Here is a 27,233-nt window from a genome sequence, read left to right on the forward strand (position 1 = left end):
AGAAACAGTGAACATTCAAACCTTGCTGTTTTATTAATACTTAGCACCCAACAGAGCTTTAGTTGTATGCTTGCTTTCATGAGTGTGCACACAGTTAAGTCACGCTTCCTCAGCAGTGAACAGGAACCTAGATCTTTGCTCATTCAGTAATTCTCTCTCAATCTTGTTTAAACACACATAGCAAGTAAGTATCTTCATAGTCCTGTCCTAGTGTTATAAAATTTTCAATACATTTCTGAGATACTCCTGAGCTTATTCGAAGGGAAATAAAATCAAAATGGAGGTTCAAAAGGATCCCCTAGTCTCCCTAGACCAGTCCTATTGAAATTTATTACACTGGTACTTAATCCGAGACACCACTGTATTTTAAAACTTTTTTTTACTGCTAGAGAAATGGGTACTATACACAGAACTATACACAGTATTCCAAGTGTGACTGTGCCGTACATTTATATAAGGATATCACAATACTGGAAGTTTTGTTTTCAGTGCATTGCTTAATGATTACTAGCATTGGATTTGCCCTCATCACAGCTGGCACACACCAAGGGTGGAATTCAAAGTTGTGTTAAGATGATCATTCTGTCAGTGCACAGCCAATGTAGAGGGGGTATGTGTAGTGGGTTAGGTTGGGGAGGAAAATCTTCGTTGCGCTTGTGACACTCATTGACCTGGTCCCACTGGCATAACTGTTTAGTTGAATCTGATGTCGAGTTGGTGTTTTCATTCAACTATACATCACAACCCTAAGATTCCTTTCCTGTTCGGTTTCTCATTACTGTATATGTGCAGTTAGGCTTTTTCTTTTCTTTTTTAAAGTGTTATAATCTTGCAAACAATGAACACACTGCCCACTTTAATACCCATTCAGCTAGTCTGGAAATACCCCACTTCTAACTCCTTCCATCCGATAACAGTACATTTCTTCCTACTCTACTTCTTTTTCTTTAACCAGTTACCAATCAATACGATGAGCCATGACTGTGAAGTTTACTCTGAAGCATTATGTGATAGACTATCAAAAGCTTTTTGAAAGGCCAAGTATACAATTCCCTACCACTTTGTTCCTATTCACATGCTTGTTGACACTCTAAGAACTCCAGAAGGCTAGAGTTCAATTCATCTATGGTGAATTTCAAAACTGAGAAAGGGGCTAACAAAATAAGGTCAAGAAGATCAATTCAGCAAGCATGTATATCCGTGTGGACAGCTAGGTTATTTAACACATATCAACTTGTTTAAAATTTTAGATTATTTAGTAACACTGTATTAAATTACTTATTAACACTGTAACAGTCGTACTTATTAACACTGTAACAGTCAAAGAATATCAACAAACGAAACCTGATTACAGTGGTACCTTGGGTTAAGAACTTAATTCGTTCTGGAGGTCCGTTCTTAACCTGAAATGGTTCTTAACCTGAAGCACCACTTTAGCTAATGGGGCCTCCTGCTGCTGCCACGCTGCCAGAGCACAATTTCTGTTCTCATCCTGAAGCAAAGTTCTTAACCCGAGGTAGTATTTCTGGGTTAGCGGAGTCTGTAACCTGAAGCATCTGTAACCTGAAGCATATGTAACCCGAGGTACCACTGTACTCTAAAGCAGTGTTTCCCAACCTTGTGCCTCCAGATGTTTTTGGCCTACAACTCCCATCATCCCTAGCTAGCAAGACCAGTGGTCAGGGATGATGGGAGTTGTAGGCCAAAAACATCTGGAGGCACAAGGTTGGGAAACACTGCTCTAAAGACTTATCATCCAACTAAACCCAAGGTACTTATCATCCAACTAAACCAGAGCATCATCAAGAATATATTTTCACTCAGGTATTAATCACTTAAGGATCATTTGTGAGCTGCATGTTCATAACAAAAGATTAATGTATTTTATTATATGTTTGCAGATGTTACCTGCTAGATTGGACCAGAAATCCATTTAGTCAATCATCCTGATTCCAACAGATCAATCAGATGCTTTTAAGAAGTCACAAGCAAGGAACAAAGGAACCCTCCCCATATAGATTCCACACCCAGCAGATAGCATTCCTAAGCACATAGACAAAGCTTCATCTGGCCATGATAACTAATAGCTACTACTACTATCATTACCTTCACCATCGTTATTAATTAAACTTGCATCTCACTCTTCATCGCATAGGAGCCATGGGGAGCAAACACACAAGTGATATAACATATCCAATATAGATGCAGAGTGTTGATACCCATATTTTATGAATTTGTGTAAACCCATTTTAAGTATGTCAGTGGTCATCACCCCATCCATGGGCAGCTAATTCCTTAAGAAACCCATTTTAAGTATGTCAGTGGTCATCACCCCATCCATGGGCAGCTAATTCCTTATGTAAAGTAGTACTTCATTTTGTTTTCAATAAAGTTCACTGGGAGGCCAAGCTCTACTACTGTGTGAAAGAAAGAAAAATCCACCTTTCTCCACACCATAACAGAATTTTATAAATCTCAGCCAAGCCCTCCCCTTAGCTGCCTCTTTCCTAAACTTTAAAAAACACAACTAAGCATTTTAACCTTTTCTTATTGGGAAGATACAATAGAGTATGTCAAGAATGGGAAAGCAAAGAGCCAACCTGCAGAATTTCATTCAAGTTCCTAAAAGAGAATGAAGTTGGTAACAAGGGCAACATCCATGCTTCTTCCTCCTGCCCTAAGGCACATATTGCTAATCTGGTTACAGATAGGTAGGAGTGTTGGTGTTGGTCGTTAAGAGTCGTCAACAGGCACATCACAGCTATCTGCCAATCACCCATTCCTACCACCCTTCTGAGTAATACCCCTCCCCACCTTCTCACTATATAGAAGGGTCTGGTAACTTCTGTTTCAGTGTATCTGAAGAAGTGTGCATGCACACGAAAGCTCATACCAAGAACTAACTTAGTTGGTCTTTAAGGTGCTATTGGAAGGAATTTTTTTGTATTGCTAATCTGATAATCTAGTGCCAAACAGCCATGCTAATCATCAGTGATGTGGGGAAGATTTTCCAGTACTTTATTTCCCACAGAAAATTGGTAACCTTAGCAGTTTTTAGCTTTTCTTACTAAAAGTGAGTAGAATAAATCATTCTCTAGAATTAGTGTGAAGAAGCTTTCTGTCTCTAGATATTCTGAACTACAGCTCCCATTATTACTGACCATTGGCCATGCTCTTAGGGGCAGATGGGAACAGTAGTTCAGCAACATCTGGAGGGCCAAGGGTTCCTGAACTAAAGGATTTCTCTGTAGAGTTTGGCTCCTAGCTACAGTTGCAGATGAACAGTAGTAAATCCAAGAGTATCCAAAGGTTGAAATTTTTATGTCAGGAGTGTCTGACATCATAAAGTGTCTGCATCACATATCATGCAGCTTACTAGGTTAGTATTATTTAAGGTTTATTTACCACGTGATTATAAAAGGGGTTCCTATTTAGAAACACATGACTTTATTTTAACTCCTGTTATTGGTTGTTGAATTGAAGTGAAGTAGATCATAGCTTCTGGTTTCATTTATGCATTGAATGGATAACTGAGCACATGAAATAATGTGAAGTGATGCATGAGGATCTCTTTGCTTCTGTAGCTGCATTTTGCAAAACAATTATCTTTTAATGCATCTTATGTTTTATTTTCATTTTGCTCTGAGGTTTTACACACTACAGTGCATTTCATACCTATTACTAAGGTCAAAGATAATAATCCTCTTAACATACTTGCACTGAATATTTAGATGATACACAATACATCTGAAGTCTTCAAAGTCTTTTATGGGAAATTGTCCAATACATATTTCCAATTCCAAAGACCTAACATCAAATCTCAGGTCTTTGATGGCTGAAATATGTTGTTCCTAGCAACCTTGAACCTTAGCTGTGAGAATATTTGATTGGTTTCTTTTTTTAAAAAAAGTTTGCTTTTTTTGCTATTTTGTTGTTTGTTGTCTTGAGAAGGACAGGGCAGGATGGAAATTTGGGAGGTGTTATAAGAACTTAAGGTCTCAAATATATAAATTAAATGTTCATAAATTTACAAAGCAAACACATACATAAGTATGTAAACCACATGTCTGAAATAGTACAAGAGAGCAATCCTGAAACCATTTTGACTCTCCCAAATTGACTTCAAATATTTCTCTGCAAGGAGGAAGGAAATGGGAAAGCCTCTCCATTGTCTTTTGCTTACCTGTCTTTAGGGCATCTTTGTGTATGAATAGGGTGAGAACCTGTGACCTGGATTCAGGAATTAAAGTATTTACCATCACAAAAGAATGGGCAGGCTGCCCAAGTAAAGCAATTACTGGCCATTGTCAGGTATCCTGGCAGAAAGGATTTTTGTTGTAGACCCCCTCCTTCTGTGGTGTATGTATGGTGTTTTTGGGGGTGGTCTTGAGCTACAGCATGGGGGGGGGGCAATTTCAAAAGTCTATATAAGGGCTTGCACACCATTGTTCTGGGTTCCTCCTCCCTCCTGCATGTGGTGAGTGAGGACTCTATTGCAGCAGTTTAATAAAGATCAGGCTTACTAGCTGCTTTGCTTCTCAATATTCTCTGGTTGGCCTCTGTTATTTTCTCCTACAGATAGGGAACCGGGCTCTTGCATACCCCATAAGGAAAAAGGAGCAGGTTTTTTCTACATCAATAGGAAGGACAGAAATTTAACAACAGCACCACCACCCCAGGGTAGTTTCATTCCTTCTCTACCATTCCTGCCTCTCAATATTTTGGAAATCAAGCCACAACTAGTCAGAAACAGAGCATCAAATTGAATAGTGCCCACTTCTAAACCTTAGATGTTGTTTACTTCAAGAAAAGTGAACTGCCTTTAAGAAAACGTTTTCCCCACAAAAGCAAACTGCACCTGATCAAAATACCAGGTTCAAAGGAACAGACAAAGGCCTTCCACTGAAGTTTTTCTTCTTCTAAGAAAACTTGAAACAAGAATCCTTCATTAAGGCAGACAGTGATGTTGGAAAGCCTCTGACCATATATGCACTGCCACCACAAAAATCTCCAACTGTTGTCAAATTTGTCCATTCCAACTTATACCGGTAGTTATGTGCAACCTGATCCTAGGCCTGTTTACTCAGAAGACCAATGGAACATATACCCAGGGAAATGTGTACAGGACTGTAGTCTTAGGGTCATATTCAACTAAATAACTGCACATGCAGAATTGCTTCTATAAGCATAATGGAACTTCTCCTCCCCTTCACCTGCTCTGTGCATTTCCCCAACCCTTCAAAGCAGATTTAGGGGACATGCAGAATAAAAGGGAAAGAAGGGAAAGTTGCACTGCATGTGCAGAAGTCATTCCACACATGCAAAGATTTTGTTCAATACAAACTTTAACAAGTAGAAATCAAAGTGAAGCTCTGCAGCACATTTCTACACGAGCAAATGCTTAACTGCAAAACCTGGAGAGCCAACAATGCGAAATAAACTGCTAATTCCCTTATAACTTTGCAGAAACATGGAAGAGAGCAAGCATACAAAACAGGAGCCTTAAAAATACTCAGATGGGACAAAATTTACTTAATAGCTGAAGAAGAAAAAATTGTTTTCCAGTTTATTTATAGGGGTGTGCTGAACTTGGTTCTCTTATCAGCTTCTAGTCTTCAAGGAAAGGGAGGAAAAGGTAACCAGTAACAAGGAGATAATGCAAGTGCCCTCACATCACTGGTCTGTGTAAGCTGATAGAAGAGATAATCATGATCATTTCCACATCATGATGCAAGAGAGAACTAATAAACATCATAGCATCAAAAAAGTACTATTCTCTCTAAAATATATTGTCAAGTGGTGAAGAAAGTAACATTTCCCCTTCTGATGGTAAAGGAAATTGATTCAGATTACCTTTCAGCCAACTACGGCTGGTCAGAAGAAGAAACAAGAACATGAAGAACAGGAATAGAATAAACTTATTTTATTACATTTTAACTATCCCCATCCCAAGGGCTCAGGATACATACCACTGCAAGATAAGATGAAGTAATACCAGAATAAGATACTTAGGTACTACTCACCCTTTGGTGCTTTCAGCAAATCCAGTGGCAAAGAAAGAGATAAATCCTTGCTTTGAAGCTTAAACTCATCTTCACTGTCCTATCAGAACTGCCTTCCTTTATTACTGGGAATAAATTAACTTGCTAGGGAAGATAGGAGTTGTGTCCAACAACTGCTGGGGGCCACAATTTAAAACAAGAATGGGAAACTTGCAGCCTTTGCTGAATCACCAATTACATCATCCCAGACCACATCAGTTGAAACTAATGGGAGTTAAGTGCCACATGTTCATAATCCCTGACTGGTTCCACATAACTCTAAGCCAGCCAAAATTTTGAAAACTAAGTTACAATAGAACTTGGAAGACTGCTTACAATTTTGGTACGTTCTTATTTATTTTTAAAATTTATACCCTAATTTTCCCCTCCAAAGGCACTGCTCAAAGCAAAGCAGATCTGCATCTGAAACCCTGCTGAAATGCCTGTCAGCAAAAGAACTTAAGCTGGCAGACATGCAGGCGAGGGGTTTTTCAGCAGTGGTCTCACAACTCTCAAATAGAAGTCCACCTGAATGATATTAGGAAGGCCCTGTCACTGGATATTTTACCTTCGCTTAAGGTAACAAATTATGGTTTGGAATCTTATATTGGTGACTGAACTATGTTGCATTTTTAGCACTGAACAGATGTTAGTCAATACTTTTGAAAATATAGGATTATGTTATACTGTATTAAAATGACAAGACACTTTTAAATTATGTTTACTATACTTTACTGTTGTACAGTACTTTGATACATTATCTGAACCATCTTGGGAAGAATTTTATTCTGGAAAAGTAGTATATAAATGTATTTACTAAGCATTTTTTTTTACAGCAGCTTACAAATAAAAATATAAAAATAATAATCCAACAATGAAAATACAAATAAAGGCATTTCCTGAAACTGGATTTTGACACACACACCCTTCGGACCTAAAGGACTTCTGCTGGTTGTGTTTTAAAACAACAACAACAACAGTAATTATATTACTGTTTTCTGCATAGACATTTGAAACCCCTAGAAGTGTTGTTAGTACAGTCAAACTTTTTTTCTTAAAGAATTATTACTAAATGCTGCTCCTAACTATTATCAACTGTGTGAAGGGGCTCTAGATATTCAAAGGGGCAACATATTGCATGGATATTCAATGAGTGAAGACTCTTCTTAGGTGAAACTCGTGTGCATAGGCTTCCCCAGAAGTTGTATCTAATTGCACAGCACTCCAGCTCATGTGGAAGAATTCATACATAGGCTCCACCTGTGCAGACATCCATGCATTGCGGCAGGGTCAAAGAGATATGCAGCTTCAATGGCATGCATCCACTGCCCCTTTTTACACACCTTCATTTTATACACACATGGAGTGCTACCATATCAGATATATCAATCAATATATGCAACACGAGAGGAATGCGCTCTACTTGTTGAGCAGGCATCCCAGGGCAAAGAGGAGTACAGAACCTAACCTTTTAAGACTACTGTGCAGGCAGCATCTTCCACCTGGAAACACGTTTTAAAGCCATGAGGGAATGTGTTACAAAAACTATTGTTTCGTGCTCCCAGATTTCTATCACAGGCAGTGGGGGAGGGAAGCTTGGAGAGAAGGTGGCTAGAAAAGTGGCTGAAAGTCAATCTAATCCACCCAGGAACAAGGATCCATATACTGTGTCATTTGCTTTCCTTAACAACAAGTTGTATTTCAGCAATTTCTACTACACTTCTGTAACACTTCCGCTTGGTATGTGGCTCACTGTCATGCAAAGCTGCATACAGGTTAACAAAATACAAACAAGTCCCTACTTGCAAGTTAATCACAAGAATTACATCATAAGTGAAGAATCATTCTTTTAAAGCAAAAATATGCAATACCACCACTCAGCCTACTAAGGCTTTTTCCACAGAAGAAGCTGACAATGGACAAATTTGTACACAGCACCATGAGAAAATGCCTTGACAAGGCAGCTACAACGCACACTTTACACTATTTAACCCTGTTCCAAGATTTCTACAAAGAGCAAAGTGCAGAACAGTTATCTTAATTACAGGACCTTATCTGAGATACAGATATGATTTTTGAACTTAGGCATGAACAAGTGACATAGAAGTGAACTGAAACACATGAAAGCCAGAGCTGCCACCAGTGTAGCAATTATACCACTACTTGACAAGAGGTGCTGATGTTACTGAGCACTGCAACAATGTCATACAGAGCAAGACAGCAAATCACCAATACTGATCAATACAAAGAAATAATTATGATATCACATTTTTTTCAATGTTTGCCCCCAACAAAACAAGAAGCCTATCTATGAGAAAAGGACGCAAAAGAACCAAGAGGAATTTTGGCTCAGGCCTAAATGTTACCTTCAAGATACCAACAGAACCTCTTCCAAGTCTATGTATATTTACTCAAAAGTAAGTCCCACTATATTCACTGGGGCTTACTCCCAAGTAAGTGCATAAAGGACTAATCTTGGGTTTATTTATTTAAAAGCATTTATAAAGCACTTAATATTTCAAAAAATATATAAACAGTTGAGTAGGTTAAGAAGTTACTATACTGTAAGACCAGTCAGCAAGTACTTTGATTTAAGCAGTTTAAGAGTTCAATGACACTAAAAAGCATGGTTTCACTGGGTTCAAATGGGCTTATTTCTTAGAAAGTATGTTTAGGATTGCAGTCCAACTCAGGTTAAACCCAAGTACTATAACTTAGTTGGTTATGAACCAGGTTGCAAAAGAAATACAAGAAGAGTACATCTACACTAAAAACTATTTTTACACTGAAACAGAGTCATTACTTTCAGAACAAAATAAGTGATTTAAGATATGTCTGCAGACATGTATTCCAAGCCAACATTTTATGCACTGTTTGTGAGAAACACTATTATATGAACTTCTTGAACATATTTGGATTAATAGGCATTAGAGTACAGCATAATAAAAATAGTTTTCTTTTCCCTTGAAGCATTTTAAGCAATTATAACCGTAATAAGAACATACCACAATCAAACGGGCAACAGTCCTGTAAGGTCTGTAGGATTCTAACAAATTTAAATGTTGTTTTGCTTTAGCACTAGCTCCCCCTCCAGACCAACTTAACACTGTAATTACTTTTTTCATTATGGAATACACAGCTACAAAAGCCAGAGATTGAAACTGTCTCTCAAAATTTCAAATAATATGCAGTGAGTCTCTAAAAATGACGAGAACTACTTTTTAAAGGAAGGTGTCTGTATTGTCCATATTGCCAAGATAGTACTACAGTATTTGGAACAGTACTGACACTCATTACAGCTTGTTTTAACAGTAAACACTCCACTTTCAGATGGAAGAAACACTCAGTTTTATTGTACCTATACTAACCTGTTTGTTGGTAGACTTACATGCAAACATAACCTATCTAGAATGAAATTTTATAATCAAGGAATTCTCCACACAATTTATTATTATTGAACAGCTGTTATTAAACAGCCTACTTGGTTGCTGAGTAGTGTGAAGTAGCCTACCATATAACCTTTCTGTACAGTATTTCCCTTCACTCCTCTGAAGAAATAGTCTAAGCAAATTAAAACAAAAACTCTACGAGAATTCTTACCCAAAATTAAGCCTCTGCTTTTATCAACTATTAGTACTTCTTACTTCTAGCAACTTACATTTCTGAAATAAACACTGTTTTAACACAACTTAAGCACCCAGCTCAACTCTTTGGACATTCTAAGTAGCTGCATGATATGAAGTATGAAACAAGTCAGTGCAGTTAACTATAACAAAGTTATCAGAAGATACAATCTAAGGTTGCAATCCTATACCTAGGAATAAATCCCACTGGATTTACTTCTAAGCAGACAGACCTACAATTGTGCTGCAAGTAGGCTTTCCTTCTGTTTTATTACAAAAGAATAAACATCTGCAGGATGCAAGTGAGTACCATATCTAAAGGATGCATGATCAACAAGGCCATTACTCAAAGCAAAATTGCATTAATAAAGAAATGGGATACTGTACCAGGTATCTACAAAACCCCTTACCAGCAACTGATTTTAAATATCTGCTTCATAGACTTTAAAGTGTAAGTTCCTTACTTTCTAATCCTTTGAAACAGGGCAATTTTGGGAAAATATGAAGGAAAGACTCGAAGGCATAAGTCTGATGAATAATTTGTTATAGTTTTTCAGCTTTTATGATTTTTAAAAGATGAGGACTGTCCAAATATGTATTAACATAATTGGAAATTTGAGACATTAGTACTGGAAACAATATTGGCACTCCTTGCTGAGCAAAAATTTAAATCAACATTGCAAGCTCAAGCCATATGGAAGCAAATAAATTTTGTACCATTAAAGTACTTTAAAATGCTATGTTCTGATCGTCAAACACATACCACTGTTTTTATTGGTGTCAACAGCCCCACTGAAAGGACTACACCCAAAAGTTAAACTATCAATAATCAAATTTAGAATGTGTGTAAATATTTGCAGAGTTAAGGTCAAGAACAGGTTACGGAAGCTGTACAATACCATATGCACTTCTGAAGTAAGTGCTGATGTGTCCACAGGTTTTGAGGATATAAAGAGGAAAGAAAGAGTAGCAATTTATGCTAGAGGTCTTTATGATCTCCCTGTCTATAGTTTCTCAAGTCTTCTGAATTTTTTTGCAATGGGGATCATCCATGAACATTTGGAAAAGATGTAACAGCGACTTTTATTGAAATAGTCTCTAGTTGACATATTGAGTCACTCACACAACACAGCACAAGTTTTAAAAAGTCCAAAGAACTAAATACGAAAGGTATCCAAGCACAAACAGCACCAATTACATAAAACACAAAAACATCCTGTTTTAGTAAGAAATTTGACTAAAACAGATACATGAAAAACGATAATGGCAAGGCCACTGAACGGCGGACGGCCAAGCGCCCATGCTTGTTAATGAGGCCCATGAAAGAGCAAGATCTAAGGAAATAAAAGGAGTATGCACCCTCGCTAGCTACCGGCTGCACTTCCTGACTCTGAAGTAAAGTTGAAAGCCACCACTTCTACACAAGGGGCGGGGGTGCAAGAAAAGCAAGACCACTCCCGCAGTTCTTCTTCTTCTTCTTCAGCGCCCGCTTTCAGCACATCCTACCCCTCCTTTTCCACCCCCGCCTATTCCCCAGATGGCAACCCCACCCCCCAGCTCCTTGCACACTGGCTGCTCGTGCTGCATTTTGTACAGCTTGCCGCGTCTCTCGCGGGCGCCTCCGCGCACGATGTTCGGGCTTTGGCTTGTGCACGTCCTTTTTTTTCCTGGGTGTTTTTGTGTGTGTGCATCAGCATTGCTTTTGCTGTTGCTGCTGCCGCCTCTTTCCTAGCACCCACATAGCAACGCTGCTGCCCCAAGAAGAGAACCATCTCCTACCTACACCCCCGGCCGCCTTCCCGGAGCACGCAGGCAGGCCCCGGCCAGGACGACACCACCTCCTCCCTCCTTCCCTGAGGATTTTGTCCCGGGCGAGGCTAAGGAACCCCAAGAGCCAGGCGGCCTCCCCGTTCCCCCCACCATCACTCCTTCCCAGTCAGCCACCCCTCGCCCGCCCGCCACCTCCCTCCTCATCAGTAACCGCAGCTGCTGCTGCTGCTGCGCCAGGCCCGCGAGGGAGGATGGGCTGGAGCGGGAGAAGCAGCATCCCTCAAGTTCCCCGAGCGCCCCCACGGCCTCGCCTTACCCGCCTGGGTGCCCGTGTTGCCCGGCCGCCCGCCCGCAGGCTGGGTTCCTGGTCACCTCTGCTCCTCAACGCCGGCGCTCCTGAGGTTGCCGGCTGTGAAGAAGAGGCGGAGGGAGACGGCGATGGAAACGGAGCGGCGGCGGCGGGGGAAGGGAGTGATGAAAAGACGGAAACAGGAACCCACCGCCGTTTAACGGAGCCTCCAACAGACTGGAGGAGCGCGAGACACTGACAGAGCGCGAGGGGGGGACGAAGGGGAGAAACGGCGCGCGCAAACGCGCTCCCCTCACGCGCGCACCGAAGGCAGGCAAGGAAGGAGGGAGGGAGGGAAGGGAAGAAGTAATCCGAGCTGAGGAACTACGAGCAACGAGGGCGCGCGCGGACTGGGGAGGAGGAGCGCGAGGCTTTGGCCCTCGACGCCTCAAAGGGAAACTAGGGAGCCAAGTGGGTGTGGCGTAGACGCGCGTGCTGGGAGGGAGGCAGCCAATGGGAGAGGCGCTCCTGTGAAATCTCCATGCGGGCGGAACGTTAGCTTCACAGCCGGGGAGGAGAAGGAGGCGACGGCGGCGAAAGGGCTGGTAGCACGCATGCGTGGTAGGGCGGTCTCCGCTGCTCTGCTTTTGCATTCCGGCTTGCTTAGCGTTTGCGCTTGAAGGCAAAGCGGGTCTTGCCGCGCCCGGCGGAGAGCGCGCAGAACGCGCATTTGGCCGGATCGGGTAGGAGCGGCGTTCTGGATAGCCAGACGCTGAGAGATCTCCGCCGAATGCGATTATCACTGCCGGGAGCCGGGGAGCGACCTGCCAGTCCGTCGGACTCGGCCCTGTTATATCCTGAACGCGAAGTGGAGCCTTTTATTCCTCAGCCCGGCGGAACAGCCGCTCTTCGGCGTCTTCGTATTTTTGAAATGCTTCTCAAGCAGCCCAGAGTCGCGAGTAGGGGCAGATTTACTATGAAATTAATGAAGTTTAAGCTTTAGGGACCCTAATCCCACTGAAGCCCAAAAACCGACTTTATTCATGTATGTATATGACATTTCCCTAATTTCTCTCTCTCTCTCTCTCTCTCTCTCTCTCTCTCTCTCTCTCTCACACACACACACACACACACACACACACACTAACTTGAAAACTATAAAGTATAGGAAATAATTATTCACACCAGTGACTTTGACACGTGAGATAATCCAGTACAGCAATTTTAATCAAAAACTGAGATGTAGTAGCTAACTTTTTAAAAAAAAGAAAATGTGGCAATCTGTCATGGAACAACTGCATTGAAGATCACAATGGCTAGCTATACCTCAATGCTGGTTGCGAAGGAGCCCCCATAGCAGTTGAAACTTCAGGGCTCCCCAAATGTAGGTCGCAAGAGGAGAGCTGCAGCGACAACACCGAAATACAGGGGAGCAAGGTGAAGAAGACGACTCTTGAATAAAGAAATGAAGATGAGGATTTCACCATGCATACTTTTTATTATTAAACAGTGTCAGTCATATTGAAAACAAAAGAAAAATCACACTAATATTAGTATACACTACTTTCATTCATATTTTTACCTTAACTTCCTGGAGTTGCTTGTGAAGCAGCTGCTGAACTGGTTCCTGCGTTCAATATGAAGGTGTGCCTGTATGGTGTTTCCTGAGGGAGCTGCTTTTGTATGTGTACAGCACCACAGGCTCTCTAGAGAAGAGGTGAGGAACCAGTGTCTCTTCAGATGTTTGTGGACTACAACTTGAGTCCAACAACATCTGGAGCGCCACAGATTCCCACCATCAGTGATCTAAATCTTGCCCCTGCATCTACCAAGTAGGAGGTGAAAGAATGAGGCCCAATTCTTACGGTAATTCTTATATGATGGGTGGTGTCTGGGAGCCACTTCCACGGACCATGATCGCATAACTCTGAAGACATCTTGCCACAAAGGAGCCATGTGAGTAGGGCAAATGGCTTTATTACTTCCCCCCAACACTCCAAGGCTTAAGCCTTCCTGGAACCATGATGAGTTACAGAATCTTAGATGGTATCTAGCCTAGGATGCCTTTCGTCGACGTCTCCAATTGCACCAGTTGCTGGAACAGAGAAACCTGGTTACTGTAATCCATACCTTGGTGACTGACCTCCAGATTGGCCTACTTTATTTCAAGTGGGGCTGCCTTGGAAAATGGGCCAATAGCTTAAAATGCTACTGCTGCCTCTTTAACGTATTGTTACAAAAGCCTAGTGCCTGCTCCTCTCTCTGCCAAGTAGCAGCAAGAGTGCCTGAGGCCACAGGAGCACAAACACACATGGTCTTTGGAGAATAGAAGACACGGTGGAGACTGCATGAAAGAAGTCCAGATGTTAAGGCATTGCCCAAAGTATTGCAGGCAATCTTCCCTCTTCTCCCCAAGATGGATCCCGACCTCTCTTTGTCCTCCTTCTGCCCAGACCTCCCTTTTCCTGTCCCCTCAAACACACAGTTAACACAAACACAAAGGCAACCTTTGTGACATGTGACTCCCCAGGCCAAAGAATCAACACCTTTCTGTAATGCTAAAAGGTCTGCTCTTCCCCCAGCCAGCCAGGCTGGTTTGCATAAGCCAGCCCAGGAATTCATTTGCAGCTTGCATTCTCCCTTCATACCACAAATAAACAAAAGTCTAGCATTTATCAATTTTACCCACATCTATAATAGGGTTACCAGACATCCCCAGTTCCCAGGGACAGTCCCCGGATTTGAAAATCTGTTCCTGGACAAATTCCGTCCCTGGAATGTCCCCAGATTTGCAAATCTATCCCCAGGAAACGTGGCAGCGGCAGTCTCAGCAGCCTGGAGCCAGCCTGGTAGCGCAGTTGGCTCTGGCTGGCTTCAGGAGCTGCTCACTGCTTGCTGCCGCCGGCTGTACAGATCTCCTGCCCCCTTTGTTTTGACCGATCAGGGGAGGCTCGGGAGTCACGAGTGGGTGACCATTGCCCAGGAGGGGCACAAGGTGCGCAGTTTCTCTGCCAGGCAAGGTGCAAAGCCCTTCTTTTGCACCCTGTGAAACATAAATGCGCAGAGTTTTTTTAAAAACTGGGCAACGGCCGCCCGCCCACAATTCCCAAGCTTCCCCCGATCAGTCAAAACTATAAGGGGGAAGGGGGGAGGAGATTGGGGGAGGCTCAGGAGTCATGGGTGGGCAGGGCGCCGTTGCCGTTTTTAAAAAACTGCGCATTTATGTTTCACAAGGTGCAAAAGAAGGACTTTGCACCTTTATACAATATGTATGTCTGCTTGGGCCCAGGATCTTTTCCTCACCATCCCCACTACTAACTCCCTGTTGTTACTTGGCTTCAAAAAAAAAAAAAAGTGTCCCCGGATTCATTGAAAAAAATCTAGTAACCGGGGGGCCACTAGGGGCGCATTGGAAGATGGCCGACAATAACATCTCTCCAACCCACACGAGGTAATTAAGAGGCTGTGATGGGAGTATGCAGCCTCCCTGCCCCCCCCAAGGGAATGGGGGGACTGCCCTTGCCTGCTGTGCCCTATACCACCCCCGAATTTGAGGGGGTGGAGGCACTAGGCAGAAAGCCCTTGTGTGGACTTCGGCTCTCCTGGACGCTGTCTCTGATTCACGCCACTAGCTGCAGCAACTTCAAAAGAAACAATTTGGAAGAAGCAAATGCATATATTTCAAGGAAGAATGGGGAGTAAAGACTGCTAATTGAAGAGATCTCTGAGAAAGAAGACTGGTCGGATAAACAGGAATATATCATGAGAAGACACATCAGGGCTCGGTATGTCGGCAATGGGACTGGATGGGGGGGGACTTTCCTTTCTTTCTTCTATGTGATTAACCAATAATTCCCCCCCCTACAAGTCAGAAATGCCGCTTAAATCACCTAAACTGGATGATTAAGACTGTGTGGAGATAATTTCTAACCAAAAGCATGTTTTAAGGAGATCATGGAAAGTACAAGAGCTTTGGGATGACGCAGTAAAAAACAGCGTCGCCATTTTGGCAAGTTCTGTCAAAAGACTTATGTCTGGGAGGTGGAATGGATCTATTTTCATACTGCGGGCGAACCTCCTCGGAGGACTAAAGAAGGCAACAGATTTGTGAAGATTAATGATGGAAAGAGTGCTTTTATTTATGGAAGTGATGATATATGGAAACCATCTCGATATGGTTATTGGACGAACGGAAAAATTCACACAGGATTACAACTTGTGTTTACCTGCTTAAGGAGATTATCAGAAGAGAACACAAAGAAAAAAGAAAAATATATGAAAATAACAAGATGAGATGTGGGAACAGCAAGATAGGACTGGATAGAATTGTGAACATTATTTGGACAGATTTGTGGACATTAATGCAGCAGCAAGAAGATGATTGGAATACCCTTCAGAACTTGAAATATGGGTACCCCCAACAAAAATTTAAAATTCGGCTTTGTAATTCGGAATTTATGTGATGTGATGTGATGTGATTTGATTTGATTTGATTTGATTGGTCGGTTAATAAAAATTATTTAAAAAAGAAAGAAAGAAAGAAATCTAGTAACCATATGTAACACCCTGAAGTATCAGGTGGCAAGAACTAGAGCTGCGTCAAAATGACACCCAATTTACAACCCTACTGCCATGCAGGGCATTTGAAACCAGTCTGAGCGGGGGGCAGCCACTAGTGGAGGGTCGCCCAAAATGTCCCGAGACATAAGACCACTATATGGTTGTGGACTGCCTGCGGCATTGTGGGTGGGGATGGGAATGGCAGCTTCCAGGAGGCAGCCAGGAAGATTGCATTTGCGGCTTCCCCCAGTTCTAAAACTTTTTTAAAAGGGGGGGGGGAGGGTTACTTCGTCCACCAGAATCTGCAGTCTATAAAAATTGAATAGACTTCATGAGGTGGGGGGGGGGGTAGGGAATCATCCCTCCCCATTTCTCACATGAGAACTTTTTAGTTCAGCTCTAGTGCAAACAGATATCAAACCATCTGCATTGGTTACCAGTTTCCAAAGGTAATTCAAAATTCCGAAGAGATGCCTTCTCCTTATGAGCCCAGTGGGGCTTTCGGAACTGCCAATCTAAGTGCCGCCTTCCCAGGAGTTGAGATTAGTATGTATTAGGAGAAGAGTCCTTTCAGCTGCAGCTTCAGACCTGTGGCATATACTCCTGAATAGATTCTCAGGAGTCTTATTTGTGTTCTGCCTCAAATGTTCAGAAACATTTGAGATTTATTTGGGAATGTGTTTTTATGGCTGTTTTGTTTCTGAATTATTTCATTAACATGCTTTATAATTTTTATATATACACATGCTTCTCTGATTGCTTTATTGTGTATTAACTATCTTGGGAATACATTTGTTATAGGGTGTTGTAGAAATCTGGTAAATATGTAAATATGCTGGTTACATGACTGCAGGACTTTGTATTTATGGGATGGTTCATGAATGGTTTTGCCACTTCCTGTCTGAAAGTCCTTGACCACAGTAATGCGCAGCTGCTCACCATCTTCCCCAAACCATCTCTGTCTTCTCTCACAGATATATCAGCTCCCCTTCTTACATTTAACATGTAGTTTTTGCAATGCTTCTATAATTGCAGTTTGAGTATGAAGCCCAAGAAGAGGCATCTCAAGATCCAAAGCAGAAATTCAAAGCAGATTTCTACTGCTAATAATAATCTAATAATTGTATTATTTATACCCTGCCTACCTGGCTGGGTTGCCCCAGCCACTCTGGACAGCTGTGCTTAGACATGGCCATTCAAGTATAAAGAAAATTAATATGAGAGGCAATTGGATCACATATGATCAATTGTTAATTAAAGAAGGGGGGAAATGGAAAGTGAAATCATATGAACAGGTTAAAGAACATGTATATGATTGGTTGCATTACTTTCAAATAAATGAAATGTTTAGGAAAGAGATTAAAGAAGGAGGTTAGGCTGACAAGGATTCAAAATTTCAGAATGAAATAATAAATACCGGTAATGATTTTAAAATTTTATCCAAAATGTATAAGTTGCTGCTAGAATGGAATTTGAAGGATGAGGAAGTTAAGTCGGTAATGATACATTGGGCCAGAGATTTTGGCTATAACATACAATTTGAGGATTGGGAAAAATTATGGAAAGAAAATGTAAAATTTACAGCATGTATGACGTTAAATGAAAATGTTGTGAAAATGTTTTAAAGATGGTATAGAACACCAGTAAAAATAGCGAAAATGTATAAGACATGTAACAAGTGTTGGAAATGTAAACATAAAGAAGGCTCTTTTTACCATATGTGGTGGGAATGTAAGAAAGTGAAAGGCTTCTGGGAAAGGATATACAACGAATTGAAGAAGATTCTAAAATATACATTTATAAAGAAACCAGAGGCCTTTCTGTTAGGAATACTAGGTAATGAGATAAAGAGAAAGGATTGTAAATTTTTCCAATATGCAGTGACAGCTGCAAGAGTGTTACTGGCCCAGAAATGGAAACAACAGGAAATACCGATGGTGGAAGAATGGAGAATGAAGCTGTTAGACTATGCTGAGTTGGATAAAGTGACTGGGAAGATTAGATATTTAAGAGACCAAAAGTTCATCGAGGACTGGGGGAAATTTGTGGAATATCTGGAAAGTATAAGTGAGGGACAGATAACGCTAGAGGGATTTAAAGAAGCACTGTGCAAAATTGAGAAGTATTGTTTAAAGGGAATAGAAAAGAAGGGTATAAACAATAACAATACAAACCTAAGGAATGCGTAACTTAAATAATGACTATGGATGATTTACGGAAAAGCTGAAGGAAGTCCAGAAAAGGAACAATTCGTGAAAAATTGGATGTGAAATTAGTATGTGTTTTTGTTTTTGTTGTAAACTAATAAAAATTATTTCAAAAAAAAAAAAAATAGACATGGTCATTCAATATGTTGGAGAGAGCTTCCAACAGCTACAGCAACATATATCCCTATTTGGCTTCCTGTATGATATATGCAGTATAAACAAAATATCTGCTGAAGATGTACATAAGGCCTGCAAGAATTTGGAAAAATCATTGATGCACAATAGAAGCAAGTATGTTGATATCTATCCTGAAAAGTTATAGCTTGAAGGCTTCCAAAGTCTATGCCACCACATCTCTTCATACTACAGCAAAAACTCCTAGATAATGTGTCTAATGTTTCTGTTGCCCTAAGGATCCTTCTCACACTTCCATTGTCAGTAGCAAGTGATGAATGCAGGTTCTCAAAGCTCAAACTTATAAAACATATGTTCAACAATGTTGCGAAAGAGACTAATTAGCTTGGCAGCTATATCAATTGAACATGCCCAAGCATCAGCACTTGACCTGAAGGAATTCGTGGGGGGAAATTGCAACACAAATAGCACATAAAGTGAGATTTTGATGTGCCTAAAACTGAAACTTTTAAGAGAAGAGACTTAAATTTCAACATAACAAGATCGTTCAAAATGCTTTGTGTGCTAAAATAATTTCTTATGATAATAAAAGATTGTTGTATTACTTACTTTGGCGATTTAAAATAAATTTAGCAGTTTCAAGTTTTATGCTGTTCACTTTTTTCTACAACACATCTGTTTTTGAAAATTGAAGTTAGCAACTGGGGGGCGGTGCAAGTACTTAGCCTTGCCTAGGACACAAAATAGCCAGACACCAGCATTGGTTGGACCATAACTTGGATCAAAGTTGACCCAGAACCCTCACAATGCACCAAACAGTTTTCTTTCTTTTCAAGCGCCCGCAACATATAGGACACATCGTATTTCCCACACATTAAGGAGCAGGACTGCAAAACTGCATTAAATACCATTTTAATCTCTGGGTATCAATCTACTCTCAAGTCCTGTATCATAGTCTATTGGAGCATGCTCTGGCAGACTGTTCTCCCTCTCTACACACTTACTAAACAATTAATACCACAGATGTTTGAACAGGTGATGTCACAATCTCATTTCAGGTATCCATGCTGCTGCATATTAATTTGGCCACTGAATTGTTACTCTGCCTCTCCATCATTTTACTTCTGGCTCCCATTTGTTCCGGAGACAGCTTCTTGGAAATGATTATATTGATTAGTTTCCAGAGTGTTAGCTGTGTTAATTGTACCCCAGCAACATTTGGGGATCCAAGGTTGGGGAAGGCTGCTATAAGCCCAAGATCTTGGAAAACATTATTTTGTTAATGACAGATGTAGACATCTGTGTCTGGGTGTATACCTCTGCTCTACCTCCACAATTGGAGGAAGCAATGCTTCTGAATACTAGTGGCTGGTTGCCTTCTGTGGTCCAATTGCATAAAATAATAGATTTCATACTTCAAATTTTAAACTGAGAATGTTAAAATACCACTTTTATAGTAAAACTGTTTTACAGTAAAGAGTCCTTGGTGCAATTATTTGGAATGTGAAGTGAAGCAATATTTATAAAACATCAAAAAGGTTTGGGATTTTCCAGCAGTAAGCATCAAAAAGAAAAATACGGTTCTTACAATACTGGTATATGATAAAATGAGAGTATAACGCTCTGTGCGCTTTCATTCAGTATGAATGGAGCACCTGAACGCTAGAAACTCCAGTGAAAATCAATATATACTTTCCTCTGCCGTTCTAGAAGCACTTGGTGCTTCTAAGGATGTTGCTTCTGAAAGCTGAAGTTCCATTTAGCTAGCATGACTAATACATTGCCAATGAAGAGCATTATTGAAAGCCATCTACACTAATGGCCATCAGCAAACCTTGTTGTAGTGAATTCCACTAGCTAACCACTGTAGAAAGAGGTAAAGCTGGCAGCATTACTTTCTGAGGGTGCCTGAATTTGGTTTTCCTTTGACATCTGTAAACATGGGAAATCATGGAGTTTGTGAGGAAGAGCACTGCAGGTCATGAAATACCATTGCACTGCAGAAAATGGGTCAAAAGCAAAAATTACCCACAGTGCAGAGCTAGCCTGTAATTTCTTAAGATATATTGTACTGCTGTTTGATGCATTTTTACACAGAACAGCTTCCAAAACCAAAACTTAAGCCACACTCACTTTGCACTTCAGCTGAGGTGTATGTTTGAGACAGCCATTGCACAGATGACAGTTTAAACACAGACCACAGCTTCATGCATAGGGGTTGGAGGGTTGGGGTGTAGGGGCAGGAAACCAAAGAGGTAAGGTACATCATGTTCCTCCTCTGCGGTGTGTAGAGCTTGTGGTGCTCATCTCGCTTTATTGGCCGAGGGAGCCGGCCTACAGCTTCCGGGTCATGTGGCCAGCATGACTAAGCCGCTTCTGGCAAACCAGAGCAGCGCATGGAAACGCCATTGACCTTCCCGCCGGAGCGGTACCTATTTATCTACTTGCACTTTGACGTGCTTTCAAACTGCTAGGTTGGCAGGAGCAGGGACCGAGCAACAGGAGCTCACCCCGTCGCAGGGATTCAAACTGCCGATCTTCTGATCGGCAAGTCCTAGGCTCTGTGTTTTAACCCACAGCGCCACCCGCGTCCCTGCAGGTAGCTTTAGTTGGGGGTTAAATAATTTGAAGGTCAATTTCCAAAAGATGAAGAATCCTTTCTCAGGAACCTGGAGTGAAACTGTATATTCACCGGACTTACTGTAATAAATTCCCATTATATTTAGTGGAATCCATCTTTTCATCCTTAGTGGCTGCTTTCATTTCTCCATATGGCTCTTCTGAATAAATTCAGAAGAACAATGGTTGGGAAAGCTTAAATGTCACCCAGGCGGGGGGTGGGAGCAGGGAAGAGACGTCAGGCTACTCAGTTACATGAGTAGGTATCTGAATAGCTTCTGCACAGGCATTTGTCAGACAAGTAGTCTCAGCCTACAGAAATGTGTGGGCTAAAATAAACAGAGAGTGCTTGTGATTTGTCCAATTATGCTTGAGAGTGCGTAAAATTAAATGCATCCCAAACTGTTGCAGAATGGCTGTACAGTAGACTTATTGTATTAAAACAATATAAAGCTAAGATACACTTAGAATACAGTTGTGCCTTGGTTTTCAAACAGCTTAGTTCTCAAACATTTTGGCTCCCAAACACTGCAAATCCGAAAGTGACTGTTCTGGTTTCCAAACTATTTTTGGAAGACGAACATCCGACAGGGCTTCTGCAGCTTCCGATTGGCTGCAGGAGCTTCCTGCATCTAATCAGAAGCTGCACTTTGGTTTCTGAACATTTTGTAAGTCGAACGAACTTCCGGAACGGGTTCCATTTGACTTCTAAGGAACGACTGTACTCAATAAATGGTGCTGTTGGAAACTGAAGAGTGTGTGTGTATCACACACATTAAACTTCACAAGTCCAATGCCAATCCCCAGGAAAGCTATGCCTCAGCTGGGGCTCCAGGCAGTGTTTAAATTATGAGGAAGTAATTTGCATTACAGGAGAGGTCTGTAATGAAATCCACAAGCCTCACCCAATGACACTTGCTAATGTTAGACAAATCATGCTGCCAGTAATTTAAAAACAGTAGCTGAGGCAGGCATTACAATAGGTAAGGGGGTGGACTCCCTCTGGTCACTGGTATTTGAGCACTAGTCCCAGGCATTAGGAGGGAGCCTATTGAGCATATTGTAGAGGGGGACTCTCCAGTTTGTTTGTTTGTTTGTTTGTTTGTTTGTTTGTTTGTGTGTATGAATTATCTTGCCCCAAAGCAGATGTTCAGGAAGACACCCCCAGTAACTTTTTTCTGCAGTTTGTCTATATTCAATGTGCATAGGTGCGCTCGACTGTGCTATGTGTTCACAGGAAGCTCTGGGCCGGCCAGGATGCATTGGCATCTCATGGAGAATACCTTCCCATTTTCTTGGCTGCACATTTTGCCCTGGCCGGAAACAGATTGTGGAATGGGACCCTTCTCCTCAATACATATTTTTTTCTGTATACTTTGGTTATCTTTGTTGTGCATAGATGCCAATATCCATGCAGCACAGCCTGGATAGCTGGATAGCTCAGTTGGTAGGAGCATGGTGCTGATAATGCCACGGTGGCAAGTTTGATCCCCATATGGGACAGCTGCATATCCCTGCAGTAGGTTGGACTAGATGATCCTCAGGTCCCTTCCAATTTTATGATTCTGTGATTCTATGTCATGTGCCCACAAGAAGTTCTAGGCCAGGCAGGATCCATTGGCATCTGAAATGAGACATTCTCCTGTTTACACTGGCCTAAACAGGATTTTGAGGTAGGCACCTTCAGTTACTCAATTTTTATGTTTTCATCATGCATTCATGAACATCTCCAAGCATTATAATTTTAGTTGAGTAGCTTTATTTTTGTGCTTGAATTGAGGAGTCCCCTAATCAAGGGGAAATATGATATGGGTATCCCAACATTTATTTTGGGCATCAGTGACAGATAAACATCACTTTGGAGATGAGGGGCATGTGCATTTTCCTTCCTTTTTCATGTTGCTAACTTTTCAGCTAATCAGGAACTGGGAACTAGTAACCAACTTCAGCCTTGTGCTGTGAAGGAAAAGTCCAAGAACAGGAGCGAGGGGAGGGGAAGAAGAGGACAGGCCTGTCTAGGAACAGCATCGGGATGGGAAACTTGTGACCTGCCAGATGTTCTTAGACTCCAGCTCCCATCAGCCCCAGCCAAGAAGGCCAGAGGTCAGGAATGATGTGAGTTGCAGTCCAATAGTATCTGGAGAGCTACAGTGCAAAAATGCTGCTTATGTCCAATGCTCCATCCGCAGAACTGAAACCAAACAGTTTGGCAAGTCTGTCAGAGCTGGAAATGAAGGCATATAATCTCAGCTACAGGCACCACTAAGTGTTCTGCCTAAAATTATAGTAAAGGCTCTGTGGTGAAATGTTGTGGCCTGAGGGGAAGTTCTTCTTTCCTTAGTTACTACTTAAGTTCCTGTTGTAAGATCAAGCTACTAAGCCCATGCCAGGGAGCCTGTGATGGTTTTATAATGAGAAATAAAGTTCTTTGGAAGTTATTATATGAAAGTACATATTTTCATGCCTCATATTCTGAGTGGAATATATATATAGATAAAAACTCCACTACGTAAAAGATCCATTATAAAACTGATTTATGATTATCTATTTTTTTGTGGTAGCTTATGATGGTATTTTATGGGACTGCATATTTGAATTAGTTTGTAAGCTAAAACCTTTTCCTATCCATTAGTGCAATGCAAGAACATTTCAGCTGCCGCCATTGGGGTTCATTTCCACTAGTGCAGATTTTGGTAATGCAAACTGGATCATTGTAAACTAGTCTCCACAGATGAGACTCTTAATTTCAGGGTCACGAGTTCAAACCCTACACTGGGCAAAAAGATTAAATCAGTGTTTCTGAAACTTGGGTCTCCAGCTGTTTTTGGACTACAACCCCTATTATCCTTAGCTAGCAAGACCAGTGGTCAGGGATGGGAATCGTAGTCCAAAAACAGCTGGAGACCCAAGTTTTGGAAACACTGGACTAGATGATCCTTGTGTTCCCCTCCAACTCTATGAATCTGCAGTACTATGGTTCTATGATTCTTTCACCTCATTTAATTTGAATTGTACCACAAACTAGGTGGCAGCCTGATCATCAAAAGAATGACACAGACACAGGGTGGTTACAAGTTGCATATCATTTCACACAGTGCACTCATGTGTTCTCTATCCTTACAGCTGGTGTTACACAAATATTTTGTCTTTACTGAAATCAGTGTATTCTACCATACATATAAATGTAACTCAGAGACTATAAAACAAATATTGTAGCATTTGTAGCTTAATTATGTAAAAGCCTATTAGCTTTGTACCCATATATTTATTTGGTTCATGGTATCATTGTCTGTAAAATCTACTTATCTGGCACATTTTTATGTATATATATTGATAGGTAGATAGATCCAGATCTGTACTCATTGATAAGAAAACAGAAAGCGCTGGAGTTCCCTTTCCGGGAGATGCAGCAAATTTATTACAATTTCCTAAGCACTGCCTTTGGGTGGGGGGAGAGTGGAAGGAAGCAACAAAAATGGACATACTCAAGGGGTTGTTCATCCATATCACAAATATTTAGCAGTCACCCTACATCTGTTTCTTGTTGAGAAAAACTTTTCAGACGAGTAATGCTAAGGGTTGTGTATATGTTCAGTTCTATTGAATGACACAGCACATGGCAGCTTTTCTTAAACCAGTTTTAGCTGAAACTAAGGTAAAGGTAAAAGGTAAAGGACCCTTGGACATTTAAGTCCAGTCAAAGGCGACTATGGGGTTGCGACGCTCATCTCGCTTTCAGGCCAAGGGAACTGCCTCTGTCCACAGACAGCTTTCCAGGTCATGTGGCCAGCATGAATAAACCGCTTCTGGCACAACGGAACACTGTGATGGAAACCAGAGCGCACGGAAACACTGAAACTACAGGCAAAGCATTATAAACAAGTTTCTTAAACAGGTTTTTTTAGCTGCAGGTTTTTTACCTACAGGTGAGGCAATATAAAACAGGAGGGGGACACCTCTGACCTCTCCTGCTCTATGCCCTTCTTAGGTCCTTTTGCCTGGTTGGAATGTGTCCTTGAATCCTCTTCCTTACCTGGATGTTGGGGTGTGTTTGGGTGTGGGTGTGTAAACCTGTTTTCTGCCTGGTTATAATGTAGCCTATTTACAAAAGGAAGAGTCATATCCATTCGCCCACCCACTTTTTGCCCCTGGCCCCTCCTACTACTGTCATGTGGCTCTTGGGGTGAAAAAGGTCTAAACCACAGAGCCTAGGGCTTGCCGATCAGAAGGTTGGCGGTTCGAATCCTCGCGACGGGGTGAGCTCCCGTTGCTTGGTCCCTGCTCCTGCCAACCTAGCAGTTCAAAAGCACATCAAAGTGCAAGTAGATAAATTGGCAGGAAGGCAAACGGCGTTTCCGTGCACTGTTCTGGTTCACCAGAAGTGGCTTAGTCATGCTGGCCACATGACCCGGAAGCTGTCTGTGGACAAACGCTTCCCTTTACCTTTACCTTTACCTTTGCCCCTGATATAAAACATATGGACCTAACCACAGTGCAGTAATATCTCCTGTAAGTAAACTTCTTTTACTGTAATTAACTGTGTAAAGCACCCTGAGAAGCTGTTGAAGGGAAGTGTTTGTATATACACAAACAAATTTGGTCCTTCACTCACCCCAAGAGATGGGAGAGAGATGAGGCAGCAGGACTGGGGAACAAGGCAAAAGTCATGACTAGATAGCAACTTTGACTGGAATGCAAACCAAAAGACAGGACCAGAGAACAAGGAATACAAGGCATCGTAGAGCTCAAGGAGTCCTTGTTGACCAAAGCACCACCTAAACAGGAAGTCCTCATATTTCTTCCTGCCCAGAAGTTATCAATGGTCAGCACTGCACACAGGGCTTTGCTCAATGCCTAGCAACAGTAGGGCTGTAACACAACTTGGCATAAAATTTGTGTATGATAATTTTTGTATATAGATGCAAATTTAGCCCAACCTTCAGCGGGAGGCAGGGGCAAGCAAACTCTAACAACTACTACTACTACTACTACTTATTATTATTATTATTATTTATACCCCGCCCATCTGGCTGGGTTTCCACAGCCACTCTGGGTGGCTCCCAACAGAACACCAATAACAATAATAAAAAAGCAACAACATCAAACATTAAAAGCTTCCCTAGTTTTTCCTTTAGGACTTAGTCTGAAATGCATGGTGTTTTACTGCCTCTGTGGCTGTTTTATATGCTTTGGCTTTGTCATTAATAACATTGGTTAAAATATGGTTTCATTGTTATTTTGATATTATTGTTTAAAAACAATTGAAAGGAGAAAATTTGAATGTGTAAGAATATCTGTATGAGACCACATATGGATAACACTGTTTTTCTTTTTACTATGCTCTATGGTATATAATGCACCATTTAAAAATGAAAATCAAATTAAAATGTCATATATGAAAGGCCGAGTCCATCTTTTAAGCGAACAATCACACAATGTAGCTGCTGTATATATCGTGAGAGAAAGTGGGAATTTGGGAGGGGGAAGCAAGTAAGTTATTTAAGCAGCAACATATGCTAGATTTAAAGCTTAGAATCTTGCCTCCTACATTTGTGACAACATATTTGCCTGTGTTTCTGGCATACATATACTGTCTATTTCTGCCGTGTGCCATTACATGTTTTGTGACATTTGGCATGCTGCCTGGCGCATCCCATTATAAGCTCTTAAGTGGTAGCAGAGTGAATCTTAGGATCAGTCCCAAGACGGGTAGAGCAAAACAGGTGTTCAGTATAAATCCCTTATAGGAGTCAAGCAGCATGGGAGCTAAGTGCTCCGCCATACTTCCGCTTGTCCTGTGCCTAGAAAGCAAAGGTGCAAGAGGTTTCCGCTTGTCCCATGCTTTCTAGATGTGGGTCAGAGCAGTTTTCCATTTGCCCTGCTGTTTCCCCCCAGGAAAAGCCACTCTCTATTGCCTGATCAGAGCAAATGTCAGTCTGTGGAAAACCTAAGTGACATTTGTTCTGATTCAGAAGTAAAGAGCGAGTTT

The 27,233-nt window shown here is 41.5% G+C and overlaps 1 protein-coding gene across 1 annotated transcript in view; it reads right to left on the reverse strand.

The window, feature by feature from the left end:
• Positions 1-12,291, reverse strand: part of FUT8 (fucosyltransferase 8) — an 80,495-nt gene extending 68,204 nt beyond the window's left edge. Inside the window, exon 1 of the mRNA XM_083750810.1 lies at positions 11,751-12,291. The gene's annotated coding sequence lies outside the window, so the exon portion shown is untranslated. The remainder of the gene's footprint in view (positions 1-11,750) is intronic.
• Positions 12,292-27,233: the final 14,942 nt, after the last annotated feature.

This window comes from Podarcis gaigeae (assembly GCF_964106915.1).
Source record: "Podarcis gaigeae genome assembly, chromosome: 1".
In the NCBI taxonomy this organism is placed as follows: Eukaryota; Metazoa; Chordata; class Lepidosauria; order Squamata; family Lacertidae; genus Podarcis; species Podarcis gaigeae.